This window comes from Salmo salar, chromosome 28, assembly GCF_965601325.2.
Source record: "Salmo salar chromosome 28, fSalSal1, whole genome shotgun sequence".
Taxonomy (NCBI): domain Eukaryota; kingdom Metazoa; phylum Chordata; class Actinopteri; order Salmoniformes; family Salmonidae; genus Salmo; species Salmo salar.
The window spans coordinates 20,488,587-20,511,640 of NC_138318.1; positions in this window are offsets into that span (position 1 = coordinate 20,488,587).

Consider the following 23,054-nt stretch of genomic DNA (forward strand, 5'->3'; position numbering starts at 1 on the left):
TACATTCCTTTGCTGAAGCACTTTTGGCAGCGATTACAGCCTCAAGTCTTGTTGGCTATGACGCTATAAGCTTGGCACACTGTCATAGTCCGTGTATGTAGGTGGCAGGGAAGTCAGGCGCAGGAGAAAACAGACTGGTTAAAAATGGAGTATTTATTTCCAAAACCAACGTAGAAAATTTATCCGGGTAAAACAATAACCTGTCGCACACCGATACAGAAACAACACGAACATAACAAACAAACAATCATCCACAGAGAAATGAGGGAAAGCAGAGGGTTAAATACACAACATATAATTACTGGGATATGAAACAGGTGTGTAAAGAGACCAGACAAAACCAATGGAAAATGAAAAACTGATCAATGGTGGCTAGAAGGCCGGTGACGTCGATCGCCGAACAAGGAGGGGCATCAACTTCGGTAGAATTCGTGACACACACCTGTATTTGGGGAGTTCCTCCCATTCTTCTCTGTAGATCCTTTCAAGCTGTCAGGTTGGATGGAGAGTGTTACTGCACAGCTATTTTCAGGTCTCTCCAGAGATGTTCGGTTGGGTTCAAGTCCGAGCTCTGGCTGGGCTATTAAAGGACATTCAGAGACTTGTCCTGAAGCCACTCCTGCGTTGTCTTGGCTGTGTGCTTAGGGTTGTTATCCCGTTGGAAGGTGAACCTTCGCCCCAGTCTGAGGTCCTGATGTCTCTGTACTTTGCTCCATTCATCTTTCCCTCGACCCTGACTAGTCTCCCAGTCCCTGCCGCTGACAAATATTCCCACAGCATGATGCTGCCAACACCATGCTTCACCGTAGGGATGGTGCCAGGTTTCCTTCAGACATGACGCTTGGCATTCAAGCCAAAGAGTTCCATCTTGGTTTCATCAGACCAGAGAATCTTGTTCCTCATAATCTGAGAGTCTTTAAGTGCCTTTTGGCAAACTCCAAGCGGGCTGTCATGTGTCTTTTACTGATGAGTGGCTTCCGTCTGGCCACTCTACCATAAAGGCCTTATTGGTGGAGTGCTGCAGAGACAGTTGTCCTTCTGGAAGGTCCTCCCATCTCCAGCGAAGAACTCTGGAGCTCTGTCAGAGCGACCATCGGGTTCAAGTCACCTCCCAGACCAAGGCCCTTCTCCCCTGATTGCTCTGTTTGGCCGGGCTGGCCATCTGTAGGAAGAGTCTTGGTGGTTCAAAACTTCTTCCATTTAAGAATGATAGAGGCCACTGTGTTCTTGGGGTCTTTTAATGTTGCAGACATTTTTGGAACCCTTCCCCAGCTCTGTGCTTTGACAATCCTGTCTTGGAGCTCTAAGGACAATTCTTTCGACCTCATGCCTTGGTTTTTGCTCTGACATGCGCTGTCAACTGTGGGACCTTATATAGACAGGTGCCTTTCCAAATAATCAATTGAATTGACCAGAGGTGGACTCCAATCAAGTTGTAGAAACATCTCAAGGATGATCAATGTAAACAGGATGCACCTGAGCTCAATTTAGAGTCTCATAGCAAAGGGTCTGAATAGTTACGTAAATTAGGTTTTTCTGTTTTCGTTTTTTTTTATAAATTTGCAAACATTTCTAGAAACCTGTTTATGGGGTATTGTGTGTAGATTGATGAGGTTTTTATTTTATTTAATACATTTTAGAATAAGGCTGTAACGTAACAAAATGTGGAAAAAGTCAAGGGGTGTGAATACTTTCCGAAGTCACTGTAACTGTCTATCATCCATGTCCTTGCATGTTCTCCAGTAGAACGGAGGGGAAGGCGGATTATACACTCCCCAACGCAGTCTCTCCAGGCATCCGGCTCATCGTCCTCTGTAGTGGCCTCTCCTCTTCTTACCAATGACGGGGTTTTGGGCCTGGTCCGGGAAGTGCAGTATATCCTTCGCGTCCGACTCATTAAAGAAAAAAATCCTTGTCCGGTTCGATGTGAGTAATTGCTGTTCTGATGTCCAGAAGCTCTATTCAGTCATAGGAAACGATGGCAGAAACATTATGTACAAAAAAAGTGAAACACTGCACAAAAATTGCACAATTGGTCATGAGCCCGAGTTAGGAAGGATGCCTGTATCTTTGTAGTGACTGGGAGTATTGATACACCATCCAAAGTGTAATTAATAAAATCATCATGCTGAATGGGATATTGAATATCTGCTTTTTTTGTGTTACTTTACCACCAGTATGTGCCCTTCTTTGCTTCTTTAGGGCTCCAGAGTGGCACAGCGGTCTAAGGCACTGCATCACTACAGTACCTGGTTCGAATCCAGGCTGTATCACATCTGGCTGTGATTAGGAGTCCCGACACTGGCGCACAATTGGCCCAGTGTCGCCGGGGTAGGTTGTCATTTCAAATAAGAATTTGTTCTTAACTGACTTGCCTAATTAAATAAAGGTTACATTTGAAGAAATTACAACGAAAAATGCGAAGCATTAGAAAAACCTCCCTAGTCTTTGTGGTTAAATCTGTGTTTGAAGTTCACTACTCGACTGAGGGACCTTGCATATGTATGTGGGGGTTACAGAGATGAGGTAGTCATAAAAAAAGTATGTTCAACACTATTATTGTACACAGAGTGAGTCCATGCAACTGATTATATGACATGTTAAGCACATTTTTCCTCCTGAATTTATTTAGGCTTGCCATAACAAAGGAGTTGAATACCTATTGACTCAAGACATTTCAGATTTTCTTTTTTTATTAATTTGTAAGAATTTCTAAAAACATAATTCTACTTTGACATTATGGGGTATTTCGTGTAGGCCAGTGAAAAAACAAATCTCAATTTAATTCATTTTCAATTCAGGCTGTAACACAAAACAATGTGGAAAATAATACTTTCTGAAGGCATCCACATTTTTTGTCAAAATTGCATAAGCTCATTAAATTTGGTTGGGAATCATTGATGGACAGCAATATTCAAGCATTGTCTCAGATTTCTTTTTAACAGATTTAAGTCAGGACTGAGACTAGACCACTCAGGAACACCCAACACCTCTTGAATAGCCAATTTTGTGTGTTTTGCATAAAAATGTGTGTAACTGTCCCACTGAAAAATTAAACTCTATCCCAGGGTTAGGTTTTCAGAAGACTGGGGTGAGTTTTCCTCTAACGTTTTAGCTGGTCTTTGCTCCTTTCATATTTATTTTGATCCTAACAAACTCCCCAGTCCTGCCGGTGACAAACACCCATAACATGATGCTGTCTTGTCACATAAACTGAACTTAGGCAAACTATTAGACTTCAGCAACCAGGAAATTGTGGAGCGATTTCTGCATATTGCACCATTCATTTGGAAAAATTTGAGTGACTTTCTTTCGCTTTGAAATGGAGTAAGTTGTTAAGATCTGCAGATCTGTTTAGATCTGTAATTTAAAATGTAATTTTAAGGCAGAAAAATTTGAAAAAAAGTTTAAGGGGATGTAGACTTTCTATAGGCACGGTCTTTTAAAAATGAACAATTACATAGCATGCTGAGTATTGCTCTGATAGGCACCGTTCCGAAACAAGACCGATGACAATGCCTTGCAGTTGTTCATTTTCACAAAAACATTTATATCTTGGTAATTTAGCAGACGCTCTAATTCAGAGTGACAGTGATTTCAACTAATGTAGATAAACAACAACATATCACAGTTATCGCAAGGAAGAGGTTTCTGTAACCTTTACTGAGAATGTTGTTGCTGTTTGGCCACCTACTTGCACATTTATTTTGGTGTTTTAAATACAAAATATATGTATTTTAATTAATTACAATTCTTTGCAATAGTATCTTATATTGTATTGCGATACATTTATCTTCAGGGTATTTTGTAAGAGTAACTTGTGATGTATCGTCATCCCTGGTTGTCATCAATGTCATCTCATAGCTGCAGTTACCCAGTAGAGTTTTTTGGATTGTTTGTGGAATGGGTGTCACAAGGAGGAACATGTACACAACAGCAGGAACTATATAAGTGCTACTGTCTCTGCTTGATCACATGAATATGATCCTGACAGCAAATGACTGAGGATCACTTCCTATTTCTTTTCCTTTTGAATGTAGTTACACAATGAAAGGCGGTGGTTGTGAATGATTTAGGTCCTTCCGTAGTAGATACACTCACGTAGTTGAGCTATTGTAGCCTAACAGTGATGTAAATATTCTCACCCAACAGTCAGCCCAATACAGCTCCCCTCCTCTGCCTAATATAGACAGTGCCTCATGCTGGACTGTTGTCTTAGTGATAGGACTCCTCATTGTTTTGTTTTCCATGGCATGAGCCTGTCAGTATTACTCTACTGTGATTGTCTCCCCTGGGGTTCTGTGCTTTCACTACAATAACACTGCATTACTGCTTTGTTTTTCCACCAGCCTGATTTAACAGGATGACTGGACTGACTGACTCCCTCCAGACCTGGATTCAAACACTATTTGAAATCATTCAAATACTTTGAGCATTTGCTTTAGCCCACCTGGAGTGTCAGGTGGGTAGGGTTTGCACTTGTGGCACTGTCTATTGGTTATATTGCAACAGGCAAACTAAACATTTTTTTATGATTTCAAATAGTATTTGAACCCAGGTCTGCTGCTCTCAAACAGAAAGTTAAAAGCTATTCCCACTGAGTCACACTCCCCAGTAATGCTGAACTAATGGGGCTTTTAAAGCCAGAGATTTTGGCAGTGTATTTCCACGAAGGTGTGTTCCTATACCATTGTTTGGCACAGCATTCATTGGGAGACTTGAACTGTATAGTAAGTAAGAAAGTGTGGGTGTTCGTTATAAAAGAGGCAGTGTTTCACAGGTCTGTTGTGACTGGAATTACCAGCTAAATCATGCTGCCCTACCTGTGAATCTCACAATTTGCATCAGAGATACTAGGCATTTGCATTAGACATTTGCAATAGACACGCTAACCTCATAGACATATCGGGTCCAGAGTGTGCATCATAGAGATTATACCATACGTTTCTAGGATCAAGGTAGTCTGCTACTGTGCGTCTCTTATACTCTTTCCTGACCTGCTCTTGGCTACACTTAATGTCCAACGGGCTGCAGGCTTATGTTTCTCACTATCTACTGTAGTTTAACTCCAGTGGTTCTAGGGAGGCGGGGCCTTATGGTCCACACGGTCCATGTTCATTTCAGCACCGTTTCTGTTCAATTGAACATTCCAGAATGTAAAAAAATACTGAACACAGCCCTGGGTATACTGGGACTGAATGCTGCCCGGCCTCATCATACTGGTGAGCGATGCATTCAATTTGGTGCAACCAAGCTAGGGTTACTATTATCCCAGCGAGGTTCAGATTTAGAATGGAATGAATGTCATATCATTGCTCCACCCCCACCACTGACCCATTGGTGGCCTCCCTTCCAGGCAGATCGCTCAAGAGGGTCTTTAAAAATGGATGTCTATCCTGAGGATGTCGGGAAATGCCTTCAAAACCGGCCACTAAGGGCAATAGTAAGTGCTATTCGCATCAAGTAAGCTTGGGTTTTGCAAGCGCTTTCTGGACTGGGATGGCAGATGAGTATAATCCCATGACTCTGGATCTGAAGGTTCCATGTTTGAGCCCAGTGGTGGACAGCTGCTTTTTTTTATTAATTTTTTTAAACCCTATCCCAAACCTTAACCCTTGCCTTAACTATTTGGAATGAGTGCCTAAACTTGATGTTTTAACCCTATCCAAAACCTCAAGCCTTTACCTTATACAGTTGACGTTTGGAGAAACAGAACAATACTGAGCCAGGAGTCAACCCAGGGTGTCAAAACCACTTTAAATTGAACATTTGGAACAACTTTGATATTTGACGTTGGGAAAAAGTGGATAAACGTCTAATTCTGCAGTGAGACTGTGAGAGCTTGTTGCTTTCCTCAACAGCATCACTTAACATGCAGCTATGTTTAAAAAGGCCATCCGTATGGTTCAGCCTCCTGCGCTGACGCCCTGATCTCACACTCTATATATACAAACCCAGAAAAACACGAACAGGTTTCAGCCAATCAGCCCCCCATATGAAAGTCCTCCCGAGAATAGTTCTGTTCTAAACGTCCTTTGGAAAAGTGCTACCTTGCCGCCCCTCTGAGCACTCCCTTTAGGCCTCAGCCTAGAACGTGAGTGGAACGTTATAGGGGCCTCTATTTATACTCCAGCCCTGTGCACCACATCACAAGGGTCTGTTATGAACCACTACATACTACAGTGCCTTGCGAAAGTATTCGGCCCCCTTGAACTTTTCGACCTTTTGCCACATTTCAGGCTTCAAACATAAAGATATAAAACTGTAATTTTTTGTGAAGAATCAACAACAAGTGGGACACAATCATGAAGTGGAACGAAATTTATTGGATATTTCAAACTTTTTTAACAAATAAAAAACTGCAAAATTGGCAGTGCAAAATTATTCAGCCCCTTTACTTTCAGTGCCGCAAACTCTCTCCAGAAGTTCAGTGAGGATCTCTGAATGATCCAATGTTGACCTAAATGACTAATGATGATAAATAGAATCCACCTGTGTGTAATCAAGTCTCCGTATAAATGCACCTGCTCTGTGATAGTCTCAGAGGTCCGTTTAAAGCGCAGAGAGCATCATGAAGAACAAGGAACACACCAGGCAGGTCCGAGATACTGTTGTGGAGAAGTTTAAAGCCGGATTTGGATACAAAAAGATTTCCCAAGCTTTAAACATCCCAAGGAGCACTGTGCAAGCGATAATATTGAAATGGAAGGAGTATCAGACCACTGCAAATCTACGAAGACCCGGCCGTCCCTCTAAACTTTCAGCTCATACAAGGAGAAGACTGATCAGAGATGCAGCCAAGAGGCCCATGATCACTCTGGATGAACTGCAGAGATCTACAGCTGAGGTGGGAGACTCTGTCCATAGGACAGCAATCAGTCGTATACTGCACAAATCTGGCCTTTATGGAAGAGTGGCAAGAAGAAAGCCATTTCTTAAAGATATCCATAAAAAGTGTCGTTTAAAGTTTGCCACTAGCCACCTGGGAGACACACCAAACATGTGGAAGAAGGTGCTCTGGTCAGATGAAACCAAAATCAAACTTTTTGGCAACAATGCAAAACGTTATGTTTGGCGTAAAAGCAACACAGCTCATCACCCTGAACACATCATCCCCACTGTCAAACATGGTGGTGGCAGCATCATGGTTTGGGCCTGCTTTTCTTCAGCAGGGGCAGGGAAGATGGTTAAAATTGATGGGAAGATGGATGGAGCCAAATACAGGACCATTCTGGAAGAAAACCTGATGGAGTCTGCAAAAGACCTGAGACTGGGACGGAGATTTGTCTTCCAACAAGACAATGATCCAAAACATAAAGCAAAATCTACAATGGAATGGTTCACAAATAAACATATCCAGGTGTTAGAATGGCCAAGTCAAAGTCCAGACCTGATTCCAATCGAGAATCTGTGGAAAGAACTGAAAACTGCTGTTCACAAACGCTCTCCATCCAACCTCACTGAGCTCGAGCTGTTTTGCAAGGAGGAATGGGCAAAAATGTCAGTCTCTCGATGTGCAAAACTGATAGAGACATACCCCAAGCGACTTACAGCTGTAATCGCAGCAAAAGGTGGCGCTACAAAGTATTAACTTAAGGGGGCTGAATAATTTTGCACAGCCAATTTTTCCGTTTTTTATTTCTTAAAAAAGTTTGAAATATCCAATAAATTTCATTTCACTTCATAATTATGTCCCACTTGTTGTTGATTCTTCACAAAAAAATACGGTTTTATATCTTTATGTTTGAAGCCTGAAATGTGGCAAAAGGTTGAAAAGTTCAAGGGGGCCGAATACTTTCGCAAGGCACAGTATATGTCTGAGGGAGCAAACAGACTCACTATCCCAATCACTTAGAGGATTACATTTTTTTTACTGGTCTTCCAGTGGGAACAGATGAGGTCATACAGGACAAGTCCATTAGTCCAAATTAAAAATGAATTCACATTGTTGTGCTCAACATCAACACACTGTAATCACATGGGGACCATATTAGAAATAGTCTCTCTCTCTTTGATTGACAGCCGGTTTATGCAGTACTGGGATTATAAGAATTAAACTAGACATGTAAATGATTTGGTATTCAGATGAATCCCGACATTTAATCATAACACAACCAGAACTACAGTATGTTACCGTGAAATTCCATCCAAATGCATTTATATCTGAGGGTATCTTGAAACAGTGACATCACTCAGTTTAGAGAGATGCTGCCCAACCCAGTTGACATCCCTGATGAAAAGTGAGCCGTGCAGGACAGGGCGGGGCAGGTATCAAAGCATCGTCTAACCTGTAAGCTGTGTCATGTGGTCTGATATTGAGTCAGTGTTGCCAGCCCTGAGCAGGGTGCTGTGGAGAGAACCAGGGAGGCATTTGAGGCCTTACTGGATTTGTTTGATTGGGGCCTGCCAGTACCTGGGTGGGTCTGAAACCTGAGACCTGATACCGCGTGACATTTGGAGAGAGAGAGGAGAGATGGACGCCGGCACAGAACCTAAAACCAGTGCTCTCGGGTGACGGCAGTCACGGCACGCAGGGGCTTGGATTTCAGCGTTCCATTCATCAGTCAGTGTGTGTGACAGTGTGACAGCAACCTGGGGTGACTGGGACTACACACACACATTGGGGAAAGGAGTTGGACAGTCTCACATGCACGCACACATGCACACACATGCATACACACAAATACACACCGCCTTTGACTAAGCCTTGCCAAACCCTTCACCCCTCCACCCCAAAACATGTCACATGCTTCTCAGGTAAGAATAGACAGGGGCAGAACCAAGATGTCCGATTTGTTCTCTAAACACTGTTAAGCTCCAGTGAAAACACACTCATGTCTGTTGCCTCTCCGGCTGCTATGTTTTTATTCCTCTATCTCCGTGCTGTAGCTTCAGACGAGTGTTTCCTGCTTGGCTATATGACAGACTGACTATCAAACTACCCCCCCCGCTTGCTTGCCTACTACACACACACACACTCACACTCGCACGCACGCACGCGCGCGCACACACACACACACACACACACACACACACACACACACACACCCCATTGTAAGGAACTCGATCTACTCTCATGAATTGTGCATGGGTCTGCCATTGAGGAGGGCTGTCACACCTGGAGGGAGAACAGGAGAGGAAGTGAGCTGGTAAAACTGATGACACTATCAGAGCTCCCCTGCCGAGCAGATGGCGTGGCCCTGCAGGGGAAATCAGAGGATCGCTCCAGGCTCTTCTGATGTCATAGGGTGCATCCCAAATGGCACCCTATTCCCTATGTAGTGCACTAATTTTGACCCGGTAGGTGGTCATTTAGGATTATGTTTAGTAGTCTACACTGAGAGACAGTTTACACATTTTTATATACAGTATTTGCCTTGATAAGCGAATTGTTTTACATTAAACTTGACAGGTTGTGTCTTGCATCAGTATTATCCATGTAACAGCACTTACATATTGGCATCAGAAACAACTCACTCATATGAAGTAAGATACTATAAGAGCTTGACTTTGTTCTGTAAACATAGAGACCAACATTTCCCTGTGGTTTGTTTTCTCATTAAGCTGTAACTATCAGTGGTTGGTCTGCCCGTTAGCAACAGCTCGGCTACATTGTGAAATGACTTTGATTGGATAAGTGGGTGATGTTATTTGATGACCACACTCCTCTGGCACAGTTGTGTGGTGTTTTTATCTGCTGTTCTACTGCAAGGTTTTGTGAGAACCCTTATTGAGAGACATATGAGGAATGTTCTAAATCTTGTCCCCGGATTTCTGTGGTCCCAATTGTTAACCTGTTTGGGATAGGGGGCAGTATTTTCACGGCCGGATAAAAAACGTACCCGATTTAATCTGGTTACTACTCCTGCCCAGAAACTAGAATATGCATATAATTAGTAGATTTGGATAGAACACACTCTAAAGTTTCTAAACTGTTTGAATGGTGTCTGTGAGTATAACAGAACTCATATGGCAGGCCAAAACCTGAGAAGATTCTATACAGGATGTGCCCTGTCTGACAATTTGATCTCCTACTAGGGCATCTCTATCAAAAATACAGCATCTCTGCTGTAACGTGACATTTTCTAAGGCTTCCTTTGGCTCTAGGAAGGCGCCAGAAAGTGGAATGAGAGCTCTCCAGTCTCTGGGAAAAAAACAGCAGGGGTTTTTGTGAGTGGTCCTTCTGAGAACAATGACACTGAGGCGCGCGTGCATGAGACGACTCCATTTTTTTCTTTCAGTGTTTGAATGAACTCAACGTCGCCCGGTTGGAATATTATCGCTATTTTACGATAAAAATAGCATAAACATTTATTTTAAACAGCGTTTGACATGCTTCGAAGTACGGTAATGGAATATTTTGAATTTTTTTGTCACGAAATGCACCGGCGCGTCACCCTTCGGATAGTGACTTGAACGCACGAACAAAACGGAGCTATTTGGATATAACTATGGATTATTTCGAACCAAAACAACATTTGTTGTTGAAGTAGAAGTCCTGGGAGTGCATTCTGACGAAGAACAGCAAAGGTAATCCAATTTTTCTTATAGTAAATCTGAGTTTGGTGAGGGCCAAACTTGGTGGGTGTCTAAATAGCTAGCCGTGATGGCCGGGCTATGTACTCAGAATATTGCAAAATGTGCTTTCACCGAAAAGCTATTTTAAAATCTGACACCGCGATTGCATAAAGGAGTTCTGTATCTATAATTCTTAAAATAATTTTTATGTTTTTTGTGAACGTTTATCGTGAGTAATTTAGTAAATTCACCAGAAGTTTGCGGTGGGTATGCTAGTTCTGAACATCACGTGCTAATGTAAAAAGCTGTTTTTTGATATAAATATGAACTTGATTGAACAAAACATGCATGTATTGTATAACATAATGTCCTAGGAGTGTCATCTGATGAAGATCATCAAAGGTTCGTGCTGCATTTAGCTGTGGTTTTGGTTTTTGTGACATATGCTTGCTTTGAAAATGGCTGTGTGATTATTTTTGGGATGGTACTCTCCTGACATAATCTAATGTTTTGCTTTCGTTGTAAAGCCTTTTTGAAATCGGACAATGTGGTTAGATAAAGGAGAGTCTTGTCTTTAAAATGGTGTAAAATAGTCATATGTTTAAAAAATTGAAGTTTTTGCATTTTTGAGGTATTTGTAATTCGCGCCACTCTATACCATTGGATATTGGTGAGGCGTTCCGCTAGCGGAACGTCTGTCCCTAACAGTTAAGTTATTGTTAAGTGGTCTCCTAAATCAGGTCGGTTACATATAAGTACAGTATCCATAAGTCCTATGTTTCTTCATGATGCTAAACAGACCAGCTATGACTTCTGTAAGGCATTCAAAGAGGCTAAACAACAGTACAGGGATAAAGTGGAGTCACACTTCAACACGGGACGCAATGTGGCAGGGACTTCAGTCAATCATAGATTATGAAGGGAAAACCAGCCATGTCATGCTCAGCTAAGCTGAACACCTTCTTTGCCCACTTTGAGGAGAATGACACCGAGCCACTGACGCATCCCCCACTTCTCACGAGGACTGTGGGTTCTCAATCTCCATGGCCGATGTGAGTAAGACTTTCATGCGAGTCAACCCTCGGAAGGATGGTGCCCCAGACGACATTCCAAGCCATGTCCTCAGAGCATGCACAGACCAGCTGCCTGGAAGTGTTATTGGACATATTTAATCTATCATTAAACCAGTCTGTTGTCTCCACTTGCTTCAAGATATCCACCATTGTTCCAGAACCCAAGCAAGCGAAGGTAAGTGAGCTAAATGACTATCGCCCGATAGCATTCACTTCTGTTACAATGAAGTGCTTTGAGAGGCTAATCAAGGACCATATCAGCTCCACCTTACCAGACTCCCTCGAGCAACTACAATTTGCATACAGCCCCAACAGATCCACAGATGATGCAATAACCACTGCACTGTACACCTCCCTATCCCACCTGGACAAGAGGAATACCTACAGTTCGAGTCAAAAGTTTGGACACACTTACTCATTCCAAGGTTTTTCTTTATTTTTATTATTTTCTACATTGTTGAATAATAGCGAAGTCATCAAAATGATGAAATAACACATGGAATCATGTATTAACCAAAATAGTGTTTAATAAATCAAAATATATTTTATATTTGAGATTCTTCAAAGTAGCCACCCTTTGCCTTGATGACATCTTTTGATTTATTTAACACTTTTTTGGTTACTACATGTTTCCTTACGTGTTATTTCATCATTTTGATGTCTTGTAGCTGACTATTGTAGCTGAGCCTGTAATCGAACCCACAAATGCTGATGCTCCAGATACTCAACTAGTCTAAAGAAGGCCAGTTTTATTGCTTCTTTAATCAGAACAACAGTTTTCAGCTGTGCTAACATACAGTAATTGCAAAATGGTTTTCTAATGATCAATTAGCCTTATGAAATGATAAAATTGGATTAGCTAACACAACGTGCCATTGGAACACAGGAGCGATGGTTGCTGATAGTGGGCCTCTGTACGCCTATGTAGATTATCCATAAAAAATGTGCCGTTTACAGCTACAATAGTCATTTATATTATTAACAATGTCTACACTGTATTTCTGATCAATTTTATGTTATTTTAATGGGCAAAAAATATTTGCTTTTCTTTAAAAACAAGGACATTTCTAAGGGACCCCAAACTTTTGAACGGTAGTGTATATGTATGTATGTATGTATGTATGTATGTATGTATGTATGTATGTATGTATGTGTATCTATCTATCATCTGCAAATCTGTGTACTAGACTAATACACTTTGATTAAAACATTTTTTTAACACAAAATAGAGACATGAGTATTGTGTGAGACACTATGGTAGGTGTGTGTCTGCGTGACTTTATGGTGTTTAATGTGTGGTTGCGTGTTATGTTAGTGTGTCTGTCTCCCTGTGAGGTTGTTGTCTGAGGGAAAAAGCCTTGGAGGCTCAAAGTATGTGGTTCTATTATATAAAGAGCGGAACCAAATGGGCGCTCAGTTCTACATCAGATCAGAGGAAGTACAGAGCAGAGCAGAAAGACATTCTCTAGTGCTTTGTTTATACTGTAAGGTCCCGAGTCAGCACTCCAGCTTCATATCAGTCACACCATTGTTCACGTCTTACTAGAGAGAGTAATAGTATTATGACTTAAGATGTTAGACTGAAGTGATACATTTGATTCTATAACTACTTTAAAGATGTCCTTACTTCCATGTATTGTGTGTTTGGTGCTGGCCTTAGTAGACCTCTCCCTAACCACTGTTAAATCTTTCATTACCTCTTTAATATGACAGTAATGGTAAGTGTTAGTTGGTGGTGGCCCGGCCTGAGGCCCCAGCAGCAGACGCCATCCGGCGCTCAGAGGTGCTCACATCAACTACACGGCGGCCCCCCGGGGTCGCCCCCCCTGGTGTTGCACCCTGCCCCCTGGGCTCGGGGCCGTCCTCGGTCGCCTGCCTGGCCCGGGGGCAAATCATTATCCTCCTACTTCCTTCCTTCTCAGGAAGATGACATCACTCACACCCTAACTTTCCCAGATCCATCCCTGGAGTCAGACAACCAGACACTGAGATACAGGTAACTGCCAAAATAAAGGATGCACCAATGTTACATTCCCCTATTTTCTGTGTTGTGGTTTGTGTATTTTCATGTATGTATTTCAGGAAATGGCTTCCTGAAATTCCCCAAGCAGCTGATTGGTCGGCCCCATTGCTGATTGGAGAGCTGACCCTGCCCCCTCGTCAGGACGCAGCTGTCTCCCATTAACAACTCCTTCTGAAGCTTTATAAGCCAGTGTTCTGTTCCTCAGAAGAGAGATGATTGCTGAGAGAGAAGGCTGATGGCTAATGGCTAATGCTGTGTTCAGAGTTTTCTTAAGTATTGTGTAGCTGCTGATTTGAGGTATGTGTGTGTGCGCCAATAGAACTGTGGTTTTGATTATTGGAATTGCTTACTTAAATTTGTTATTCAGTTTCATTTGTTACCGAAGGGGAAGGCACCTAGGGAGTGCTTATCCTCTATGGGCTAGGTGGGACGCTTGCGTCAGCCACTGCCAGCCTGTGGCGCGATTTTCAAAACCTTAAAAATCCTATTACTTCAATTTCTCAAACATATGACTATTTTACAGCCATTTAAAGACAAGACTCTCGTTAAGCTAACCACACTGTCCGATTTCAAAAAGGCTTTACAACGAAAGCAAAACATTAGATTATGTCAGCAGAGTACCAAGCAAGAAATAATCAGACACCCATTTTTCAAGCCAGCATATAATGTCACCAAAACCCAGAAGACAGCTAAATGCAGCACTCACCTTTGATGATCTTCATCAGATGACAACCCTAGGACATTATGTTATACAATACATGCATGTTTTGTTCAATCAAGTTCATATTTATATCAAAAACCAGCTTTTTACATTAGCATGTGACGTTCAGAACTAGCATACTTCCGGGGAATTCGCTAACATTTTACTAAATTACTCACGATAAACGTTCACAAAAAGCATAACAATTATTTTAAGAATTATAGATACAGACCTCCTCTATGCACTCGATATGTCCGATTTTAAAATAGCTTTTTGGTGAAAGCACATTTTGCAATATTCTAAGTACATAGCCCAGGCATCACGGGCTCGCTATTTAGACACCCGGCAAGTTTAGCACTCACCATAATCATATTTACTATTATAAAAGTTTGATTACCTTTTGTTGTCTTCGTCAGAATGCACACCCAGAACTGCTACTTCAATAACAAATGTTGGTTTGGTCCAAAATAATCCATCGTTATATCCGAATAGCGGCGTTTTGTTCGTGCGTTCCAGACACTATCCGAAATAGTAAAGAAGTGTCACGCGCAATTCGTGACAATAAAATTCTAAATATTCCATTACCGTACTTCGAAGCATGTCAACCGCTGTTTAAAATCAATTTTTACGACACTTTTCTCGTAGAAAAGCGATAATATTCCGACAGGGAATCTCCTTTTCGGCAAACAGAGGAAAAAATCCCAAAGGCGGGGGCGGTCGGGGTCACGCGCATAAGCCTGTGTCCCTTGATCGGCCACTTGAGAAAGGCGATAATGTGTTTCAGCCTGGGGCTGGAATGACGACATTCTGTTTTTTCCCGGGCTCTGAGCGCCTATGGACGACGTGGGAAGTGTCACGTTAGAGCAGAGATCCTTAGTAAATGATAGAGATGGAAAAGAAGTTCAAGAAATGGTCAGACAGGCCACTTCCTGTAAAGGAATCTCTCAGGTTTTGACCTGCCATTTGAGTTCTGTTATACTCACAGACACCATTCAAACAGTTTTAGAAAATTTAGGGTGTTTTCTATCCATATGTAATAAGTATATGCATATTCTAGTTACTGGGTAGGAGTGGTAACCAGATTAAATCGGGTATGTTTTTTTTATCCAGCCGTGTCAATACTGCCCCCTAGCCTTAACAGGTTAGGCAAGAGGCCCGCGGGCATACATTACCCGTAGTAGTTTGTTGTCTATGCACACTAGGAAAGACCTGGGCGGACCATCCCCTGTATTTTGGTTAGTGCACCAGGTGGTGCTAGTTAGGTAAGTAGTGGGTAGGCAGGTAAGGTAGGAGGGGGCTTTGAGATTGACTTTCTTTGCTTTGGTTCCGTCCAGCCCCTTTTCCAGAAACTTACCTTGTGTCGGAATAAATTCCCTGTAAATGGTCTTCTTTGTCATCCTTAATCACACCTGCAGTCCATACCTCTTTCACACCACGGAGAGTTGAGTTGTAGCGTTCCCTCTTCCGAGAGGTGTGCGTAACAACCAACAAAGTGTCTTAAGGGTGTTGGGCCACCATGATCCACAAGAACAGCTTCAATGCACCTTGGCACAGATTCTAAAAGTGTCTAACTCTATTGGAAAGATGCGACACCATTCTTCCATGAGAAATTCCATCATTTGGTGTTTTGTTGGTGGTGGACAACGCTTTCTCCAGAATCTCCTATAAATGTTCCATTGGATTGAGATCTGGTGATGCACGCATAGGGCTGTTGTGGTACCCATATTACCACCACAATTCCACATGACCGTTTAGTCATGGTAATTAAGCTTCTCCAAGCTCTGATGCTGCTGGTCATTAGTAGCATACCATACTTGCTAACTGCCTGGTACTCAGCACTCCATTGTCCCTCTAATCACTTATCAATGCAAATGTATTTGAAAATTAAATCAAACACTTCATGAGCTCATGTTGTGCAACATGTCCATAGGCTATAGAATTGCAGGAGAAAACGGTGATGGCCGCTAATAAAATGGGTAACAATTTTAAGCGTATTTATGGATGGAATACAAGTTTGTTATTAAGGCACTTAAATTCACATGTTCCAGAAGGAATTTCTGTCCAAAAATGCATTTTGATAAAAAAAATTGTTCATGTTCAAATGCCTCTCCTGTGAAGTGGTGACGTGCGCCATACGCCTAGTTTTCTGAAACGAGACACGAGCTTTTCTACATTGCAATGGACATGGTGCAACCTTTGGTAGGTAGGCTCCTGGCTGGCTTCAGCTGCAGGACAGCAAAGCCATGTCAGCCCTGCTCATGAGTTTCACAGGGGAAATGAAATGATGGGCTACAATTATTTTGCTCATGATCATTTACGCCGCAAATGTCAAGGCCGTTAACTACGTATGAGGACAAGGTCTGGCCCTCGTAAATGTTTTCTAATTCGATTTTTTTTTATTTTGTACACAAAGAAAATCAATTATCCTCACTAAAACTCAAACCTTAGTTACGGGCCTGAATGACATGTGTATATATATAAGTACCTTGAATTTTCTTTCAGGGTTGCCATTTAATTTTCTTTCTAGCTAACTTTAACACCAATCAAAACAGTGGAGTGTGTAGTGAAGCAAAACTTTAGTGTTTAAAACCATTCATCTTGGGGTGACGGGGGGAGCAGGTTTGCAAAATGATATGTCACGCAATTATACCATTTTATAAAATGGTCAGATATTTTTTTTATACAGACTAGCTCAAATAAGTGATGAATAAAATATAATTTTCTGTAAAAAAAGGCAATTTTACTGTTAGTCCCTATTGCGATGCCATAGCAACAACAGGCAGTATGAACTTCCTCAAAATAATCAGTGTTAGTATAAGATGAATCAAGGAATCTGTAATTTAGAAATTTTTGCAGAGGAGGTCTTACAATCGAAATGTTTACATCTAACTAAGATGTTTGGTGCAGTGTTTCTCAAGTGAAAATTTGCATGAACACTAGTCGCCTCTCATTAAATGACAAACACTTAATTGAAGAATCCCGTCCATAGTTCCCACTCCTTCTAGGAGTAGTACTGTTGACAAATATCTGACGATGGCCAGAGCTTACCCATGATGTGGCACAACAATTTAAGTCAATAAGTCATCGTTTAAGTCAAAGTATGATATAAAGAAAGTATGATTTTAAGAAACATCCCTTTTTCAGCACCCTGTCTTTCAAAGATAATTAGTAAATTCCAAATAACTTCACAGATCTTCATTGTAAAGGGATTAAACACTGTTTCCCATGCTTGTTCAATGAACCATAAACAATTAATGAACATGCACCTGTGGAATGATCGTTAAGACACTGACAGCTTACAGACTGTAGGCAATTAAGGTCACAGTTAGGAAAACTTAGGACACTAAAGAGGCCTTTCTACTGACTCTGAAAAACATCAAAAGATGCCCAGGGTCCCTGCTCATCTGCGTGAACGTGCCTTAAGCATGCTGCAAGGAGGCATGAGGACTGCACATGTGGCCAGGGCAATAAAATGCAATGTCCGTACTGTGAGACAGTGCTACAGAGAGACAGGACGGACAGCTGGTCATCCTCGCAGTGGCAGACCACGTGTAACAACGCCTGCACAGGATCGGTACATCCAAACATCACACCTGCGGGACAGGTAAAGGATGGCAACAACAACTGTCTGAGTTACACCAGGAATGCACAATCCCTCCATCAGTGCTCAGACTCTCCGCAATAGGCTGAAAGAGGCTGGACTGAGGGCTTGTAGGCCTGTTGTAAGGCAAGTCCTCACCAGACATCATTGGCAACAACGTTGCCTATGGGCACAAACCCACCATCGCTGGACAAGACAGGACTGGAAAAAAGTGCTCTTCACTGACGAGTCGCAGTTTTGTCTCACCAGGGGTGATGGTCGGATTCGCGCGTTTATCATCGAAGGAATGAGCATTACACCGAGGCTTGTACTCTGGAGCGGGATCGATTTGGAGGTGGAGGGTCCGTCATGGTCTGGGGCGTTGTGTCACAGCATCATCGGACTGAGCTTGTTGTCATTGCAGGCAATCTCAACGCTGTGCATTACAGGGAAGACATCCTCCTCCCTCATGTGGTACCCTTCCTGCAGGCTCATCCTGACATGACCCTCCAGCAGGAATGTCAGTGTTCTGCCATGGCCAGCGATGAGCCCGGATCTCAATTCCATTGAGCAACTCTGGGACCTGTTGGATCGGAGGATGAGGGCTAGGGCCATTCCCCCCAGAAATGTCCGGGAACTTGCAGGTGCCTTGGTGGAAGAGTGGGGTAACATCTCACAGCAAGAACTGGCAAATCTGGTGCAATCCATGAGGAGGAGATGCAGTGCAGTACTTAATGCAGCTGGTGGCCACACCAGATACTGACTGTTACTTTTGATTTTGACCCCCCCCCCCCTTTGTTCAGAGACACATGATTCCATTTCTGTTAGTCACATGTCTATGGAACTTGTTCAGTTTGTTTCAGTTGTTGAATCTTGTTATGTTCATACAAATATTTACACGTTAAGTTTGCTGAAAATAAACGCAGTTGACAGTGAGAGAACGTGTCTTTTTTTGCTGAGTTTATTTTGGCTTGAGTGACAAATCCGAACTCCCACTTCGTGCAAATCTGTGTGAATGTGGTGTCTTTTCCTATATTACATACAATTTCTTTTCAGCCTACGTTTCATGAGCCAAACAGATTTGTGTCCATTTGGCCGCCTGAGCTATGGAGCAAATTAAAATAAGGGGCACAATGTTATATCATTGCACCTCAACTTTTTTAAGATAGCCACATTAGCAGCTAATTAGAATATCATTTTTGAGGGTAAATGCATGTGAATATATTGGTTAAAGTCACATGGTCCTAGAGAGATTTAGACAGTTATCAAAACTTCATGCCAGGGTTAGCCTAAACAAAACAGCCCTTACTTTAAGTGTTTCTAAAATCCCCAATGGGAAAAATGAATGGTGGAAAAATGATTGGATCAGCTAGGTTTTATGGGTATTATGAGTCACACTGTGGTACTCTATTCCTCCCCTTCCCTCCCCCTACACATTAGATCTGGTAAAAGATAATTCATAAAAAAACGTGCATATATACATTTTTTTCTCCCGTCATCTTTGAAATGCAAGAGAAAGGCCAATATATGACTTAGGAATCTAGGCGCAATTTAGATTTGGGCCACTAGATGGTAGCAGTTTATGTGCACCGTTTCAGACTGATGCAATGAACCATTGCATTTCTTTACAAAATGTTGTATCAAGACTGCCCAAATGTGCCTTATTGGTTTATTAATACATTTTCAAGTTCGTAACTGTGCACTCTCCCCAAACAATAGCATGGTATTCTTTCACTGTAATAGCTACTATAAATTGGACAGTGCAGTTAGATGAACAAGAATTAAAGCTTTCTGCCCATATCAGATATGTCTGTGTCCTGGGAAATGTTCTTGTTACTTACAACCTCATGCTAATCACATTAGCCTACTTTAGCTCAACTGTCCCACGGGGGATAACCAATCCTGTAGAGGATAAAGAACTTCAAGTGCAATGAGGATCTGGACAAGACTGCTGAATCAAGACAAACATTTTTACATTTACGTCATTTAGCAGACACTCTTATCCAGAGCAACTAACAGTAGTGAATGCATACATTTTTTTCTCCATACTGGTCCCCCATGGGAATCAAACCCACAACCCTGGCGTTGCAAACACGATGCTCTACCAACTGAGCCACACAGGATCTGGTAAGGTAAGAATCTCTGGATTAACTATTTAATGTTAGCTAAATGTAGTAATTAATAAATTACCTACATTTCTTTAAATGGACAATTCTGTGAACTGTCTTGTGCAAGTTTTAAACTGACCCAATACTTGTTAGCAAAGTGTCAACCAGATATGACATGCAGGAGCTTGCAGGGATTTTTAGTTTTGCATGATGTCTACTTTTATGCTAATTAGCATTTTCGAATCTGAGAGTAAATAGAGCCGAATATATTGATACAAGTCACCTTGTCCTAGAGAGATTTACATGCTTATCAAAACGTCACACCAGGGTAAGCCTACATGAAACACAGCCCTTATTTGAAATGTTTCTAAAATCCTCTATGAAAAAAATGATAGTGAAAAAAATTATAGGAACCATTTCCTTGTTCCCGGTTTTATGGGTATTATGACACCTCCACTGTGGGGCTCTATGAGAGGGGAGGTAGGGAAGCAGAGTGCCTGGACCTGGATCTGGTGCACGGGTGTGTAGGATATATGCAAACCAGCAGGGTCAAGGACCAGGCACATGGTGGACTGTGACTGTGTCCCCCTTGCCTAGCTGTCTGCCCGGCAGTAACCAGGCTCCCAAAGTGGAGTGGGACGCGAGGACATGAATGCAGGGCTTTGTCCAGCACATAGTCATCACATTCCACTGGAGCCACTGTGTGTGTGGACTCAGAGCACAGCAGAGCGGGGGAGAAGAGAGGGCTGATGGAGGACTGGCTAGCCAGCTGAGCACAGAGCCACAATGTAGCACCAGGGATAGGGGGAAAGCCACGTAGGATACCACTGTCCCCAATACACATACAGGAGCGACAGGATAGCAATGTCATAGCTGACAATGTCTGGTTTGGAAACATCTCTTGGTTATGAAAGATTTCACTCAAACCAGCAGTATATTTTGCACTTTGGCAAAGTTTTAGCCACACTCAGTTTCAGCTATATTGGAGTTAAATGTCCTAATGCATTACTGTTGGTATTTACAGCAAGCCAGGGGAGAAACCTAAACCCTGCTTACCTCCTTGGATCTGAAGAGCTCACAGTGAATGTGATTCAGTATAGGACAGTGCCCCCATAAGACAGTCTGTGGTAGTACATCGTGGTGCTGCTGAATTATGTGTGGTGTGGTGGGATACGGCGTGGAGTAATGAAGTGCCAATTTACGGAATCCAATTCTTTCCCCATTTTAAATATTTGGGAGTAGATATAGTTCCTTCCTTAGATAAAAACCATTTCCAGAGCCTTACCAGAACACTAAAATCAGGCCTCCCGAGTGGCGCAGTGTTCTGCAATTTCTGAGGCTGGAATCTCTAATGAACTTGTCCTTTGCAGCAGAGGTAACTCTGGGTCTTCCTTTCCTGTGGCGGTCCTCATCAGAGCCAGTTTCATCATAGTGATTGATGGTTTTTGCAGCTGCACTTGAAGAAAGTTCTTGAAATTGTCTGAATTGACTGACCTTCATGTCTTAAAGTAATGATGGACTGTCGTTTCTCTTTGCTTTTTGAGCTGTATGGACATGGTCTTTTACCAAAAAGGGCTATTTTCTGTATACCACCCCTACCTTGTCACAACACAACTGATTGGCTCAAACACATTAAGAAGGAAAGAAACTACAAAAATTGCCTTTCAACAAGGCACACCTGTTAATGGAAAGGAATTCCAGGTGCTTAGCTCATGAAGCTGGTTGAGAGAATGCCAAGAGTGTGCAAAGCTGACAAGGCAAAGGGTAGCTACTTTGAAGAATCTCAAATATGAAATATATTTTGATTTGTTAAACACTTTTTGGTTACTACGTGATTCCGTATTTGTTATTTCATAGTATTGATGTCTTCACTATTATTCTACATTGTAGAAACTAGTAAAAATAAAGAAAAACCCTTGAATGAGTAGGTCTGTCCAAACTTTTGACTGGTACTGTAGAAGCTGAAAAATCTTTAATTAAATAATTTGGGTTCTGATAGTAATTCCCCTGTTTCAGATTCAATAGTTGCTATCAGGTAATTGATCATTACTGCATAGCTTGTTGGCCAGTAACTAACTAGGATGATTAAAATGGAAGTAGTGGTTGAGTCATGGTTGAGTCTTACTCAATGGATGGCAAATTCTGCTCTGTCTTATCAAAAAATGTAATTCTGTTTTGACTTTGGAAAGAGGAATAGCTGCCTGCTCTGAAGAGTGTTTGTTGAGAATACTCTAACACAGTTAACAACATTTCCAAATCTTATATCTTCTTTAATTGTGATTTATACAACCAAGATGCAAATGCGGTTGCTTTATTTAAAAAAAATAAAGTTGGCAGTAGTAAGCGTGGTGGTCAGACAAGCTAATATGTCGAATTTCTATTTTCTTAAAGTAAATAGAGGTGTAGATAATAGTACGAAATCGATTTGTGAGAATGATTTATGCCTGTTTGAGTAGAAAGTGTACTCTTTTACTTAAGGATTATGTGCTCGCCAGGTATCAATGAGGTTGCAATCAGAGAGTATATGCTGGAGAGCCTTGATTACGTGGGGATTGTAGTTGGTCTTATTAGATTTGTCCCGCATGTTCAAAATAGCATTCATGTCTGTCCCAATAACCAGATGGAATTCAGTTAATTCTAACAATATGCTATTCAGAGAATATTTTTGGGGGGGATTTTATATAGTTTTTAGAGCATATACATTAATAAAGGCAATTTTCTTTCCAATATGGATACATTTAAGGAAAGTGATTCCGCCTTCTTGGTCTTCACCTTTACCCCAAGATGGTAATTTTGAGTTTCTTATGCATCATTATGATTATACCTTTACATTTTTTAATTGTAGTCATTTAGCAGACGCTCTTATCCAGAGCGACTTACAGTAGTGAATGCATACATTTCATAAAACTTTTTCCCGTACTGGTCCCCCGTGGGAATCGAACGCACAACCCTGGCGTTGCAAACACCATGCTCTACCAACTGAGCCACACGGGACCATGTGGCTTTAATTTTGTTTGGGGCTTAGGAAATAAGCAGCCAGTTTGTACAAATG